This window comes from Ursus maritimus, unplaced genomic scaffold, assembly GCF_017311325.1.
Source record: "Ursus maritimus isolate PB19 unplaced genomic scaffold, ASM1731132v1 scaffold_11, whole genome shotgun sequence".
Classification (NCBI taxonomy): domain Eukaryota; kingdom Metazoa; phylum Chordata; class Mammalia; order Carnivora; family Ursidae; genus Ursus; species Ursus maritimus.
In genome coordinates, this window is record NW_024423453.1 from 61703703 (window position 1) to 61707553 (window position 3851).

The 3851-nt window shown below is 42.8% G+C and overlaps 1 non-coding gene across 1 annotated transcript; it reads right to left on the bottom strand.

Annotated features, from left to right (window-relative positions):
* Window positions 1-310: 310 nt before the first annotated feature.
* Window positions 311-442, bottom strand: LOC121101942. Its single transcript, XR_005833977.1, has one exon. It is a non-coding gene; the product is annotated as a small nucleolar RNA SNORA72 (small nucleolar RNA).
* Window positions 443-3851: the final 3409 nt, after the last annotated feature.

A 3851-nucleotide genomic window follows, 5' to 3' on the forward strand; every position in this document is an offset into this window, starting at 1 on the left:
TCAGTCCTTTTTCAGCAGGAATTTTCTATAAGTAATTGTAGATTTGATGTGTCCATAGGAAGAGGTGAGTTCAGGGTCTTTCTAGGCTGCCATCTTGGACCAACGCATAATTTACGAATTATTCTTCTTTTTCTAAAAAATAAAACACAGTAGTTCAACAATTCATTCAGTGGCAACTGGTAATCATCAAATTAGCAATGGTTATCTTCAAAAGTTATTACACTAGCTGTGCCAACATTTCTTGAGGATGAGCAAATACCTAGAGTCACAGACATTTCCCATATAAGATGCATCATGTAAATCAAATTTGATTTATCACCAGCATTTCTAAAACCAGACCTAGGGAAAGAACTAGGTCTGAGGACACATGAATTGTCTTAATATAGTGAATGCTTAGCCTGCCCTGATTATTACAAAATCAGAATAGCAAGAATATTCACAGTACAAACTATTCTTAATGGACAAACCAATAGGGAAAAAAAAATGGAGAAATGACTTTTAACTTCTCTTATCAAAAGACAAAATCCAAATAACCAATAAACATATGAAAAATACCCCACCTTAGTTGTGATCAGGGAAATTAAATTAATCCGCCATGAGGGACCACTAGATAACCATCAAGTTATCTGACAATACCCAGTTGTGCTAAGGATGTGGAATAACCGAAATCCTTACACATTGCTGATGGATATACAAATTAGTAAAAAGCCCTTTACTAAACAATTTGACATTTAGGACAAATTGTTGTTACGCATGCCCTGTGACTTAGCAATTTCACTCCAAGGTATCTATCCTCCAAAAAGCAAGCCTGCGGGCACAGAATGTTAAGTAACAAGAATGTCCACAGCAACACTCCTTACAATCTATGGAAACAACTCAAATCCTTGTCAGTAGTCATAAATACATTCAGCAGTCAATATACTGAGGGGAAAATCAATGCTGCACACAGAAACACAGACAAATCTTAAAAACATGATAAAGAAGGAAGCCAGCCACAAATAATACTTTTGTGCTGCCATTTATAGATAGGTCAAAAAGAAGCAAATTAAATCACCCTATTTGGGCTGCCTGGGTGGCTCAGTCAGTTATGCATCTGCCTTCGGCTCAGGTCATGATGTCAGGGTCCTGGGATAGAGCCCACACGTCTGCCTCCCTGCTCAGCGGGGAGCCTGCTTCTCCCTCTCCCTCTGCCCCTTCCCCCACTTCTGCACTCTTTCTCTTTCTCTAATGAATAGATAAAACCTTAAAAAAAAAAAAACGCCCTATTTAGTGATGCATACTGAAGGGAAAACCATAGAGCAAGGCAAAAAAGTGATGATGATCTGGGTCAGAGCAGCGGTTGCCTTGTGGGGGAGGCAGCGGGCTGTGGTCACTTAAGGGTTCCCTGGGACCTTCCGTGATGCTGGGAAAGGTCTATTTTCTTGATCTAAGTGGTGGTTACATGGTGTTTGCTATATGTTCTGCCACTAAGCTACGCACATGATTTGCTTATTTTTCTTTATGTGTATTAAATTTCATCATTTAACAGTGATTTATTTTTAAAGTTTAAAAATAAGAGCCGTGGGTGAACATAAACTTGCACGTAGAGAAAAACAAAGCAGTGAAGTCATTGCACTCAGGAACTGTGTGATTAGTGAATGAGGCAGCTGGGGAAGAGGCTTGCTCCTTCAAAGGGTTAATTTATCGTAGCATAAGAAGTATAGTCATTGTGGTTGGGTTTTTTTTTTTTTTTCCTTGAAGGCAGACATGATACAGAGAGCACCAAAATTCTATGAAAAGAAAAAAAAAAAGAAAGCACCAACAGAGCAATATTAAAGGGGAGAGAATACAGCTGCTTGTGTATCCCTGTCACTTTTCCCCAAAAAGACATCAGGCAAAAGGTGGGAACACAGTTAGGAAAATCTCCTGCCCGGAAGTTGGGATGGTGATTTAATCAGGACACACAGGTGGAAAGGAAAGGGCCCATCCTGCACACATGCTAATCTCCAAATTCATTGTAGGTCTGCTTTTCCAGAAACAGGTATAGGAGGGGTTCAGAACTATTTGGAAAATGTTAGGTCCATACTTTCCATATTTCCAAATGCACAACTGGTCAACTTAAAATACATAGAGAAGGAAAGAGTTCTGAACTGAAAATCAAAAGAGCTGAATATTTTATGCAAGCACAGCTCACCACTTGCTTTTTTCCTTTGTGCAAGCCCATTCAGCCATTCAAGCCTTGTGTCCTCCATCTCTAAAAGAACGAGAAGGCACCACTGAGTCCTCACTGTGTCTTGGCAGCAGATGGTCAGGCTATGGCCTCTATTCTATGGCAGGAATTGTATGTCCCGTGCAGAGTCTCCTGGGAGTCTTCCATGGAGTCATCCAAGGGAACCCTCAGCCCTGATCTAGTATTGAACTACTTACTTCCAGTCCACTAGCACCCTTCCTCTTCCCCACTCCCATGCTAAGCCACAGTGGTGCTCTCAACAACTCACATTATTGGAACCCAGAATAAAATTCTCCTGGCTACTTTTTGCATTCACTAAGAGATCTCTTGGAGGAAGTGTGCAAAAAAAGAAAGAAACACAGCTATAATGGTGTAATTTAATAATGAAGAAGGAGGAGGAGGGAAAAGAGAAGGAGGAGAAGGTGGTTGTTGTGGTGATACTGGTGGTGGAGGGGGAGAGGGGGAAGAAGAGAAGGAAATGAATAACCTAGTTTCTACCAGAATGAGTGCAATGCACTTTGTAATTTGTCATCCTCAGAAAACCCTTTTACAATGCACTTTTGAGAAGAGGAAGCTGAAGCTCAGAGATGCTAAATAATTTATCCAAGGACATGTGACTGCAAAATGGAGCATAACCGATAAAATTATGCTCCACTGCCCCTTTACAGACTCAGAATCCTACGGTCGGGGGCTACTTGGGTACAAGCCTGCCTCAAAGGGCAAGAATATAACCAAAGTAAGTGTCTTCTCAGCTTTTGGTCCTCCACCCACCACTCCAGGGAAAACAGACCTAATGACCCTTCCCCAGAGCTGCGTCCCTATAGCTCCGGGGAAGTGGTGTCCTGCTCTGCTCTGAACACTGGGCATCCAACCTTGAACTCCGCACTGATCTGGCTCTTCCTGTGAGAGACCAGAAGAGAGTTCCAACCCACCTATTCCAGGAAGAATACCTTTCCCAGAACCCTCAAAGTTCCCAAATGCTACGCAACATTTCATACTAGTCATTTGGAAAATGAAGCCCCTCAGTGAATTTTTCTGGATGACAGGTTCCCTGCACCATCTGCCTCTAGCCAGGTGAAAAAATCTGCTACCCAAAGAGAAGGCTATCCCTTCTCTGCTATGTCTGAGCCCCTACCTAACTCTTGGGGCAGACCAACATTGGCACCTTGAGACCCTTTGTTTCTTGAAACACAGTGAACAAGTTCTTGTTCACATCCTTTCTGGTCTTAAACTAAGCCCCCTGTTTATAACATCACTTGTGTGGTCTCCTGTGTTCTCAGTGGGACTCCAAAAGAAAGGAGAAACAAAGTAGAAAGAAAGTAGACACTTTTCCTGCCACTTTTCTATCATACACGCAAAGTTATGGGGTAAATATTTGGGCCTGGGCATGAAGATGCCTGGTGTCTGCACCTGTTCAGCCTTGACTGAGTTCCTTCTTGTCCCAAGAGTTGTAGAAGCGGAAGTAGCACAGACAGGACCAGGGACACTTCTTCCTCTAACCCCGAAGAAGTCTGTCTCCCCTGGGTGCCCTTCCAAGTAGAATGAGGTCAGTGTCCAGCCCCACCCAGCCTTGTCCAGCTCTATAAAGGAATCTCCCAGGCAGCCAACCCCAGAAAGTTCCAGTTCTATGCCCTCTCAAGCG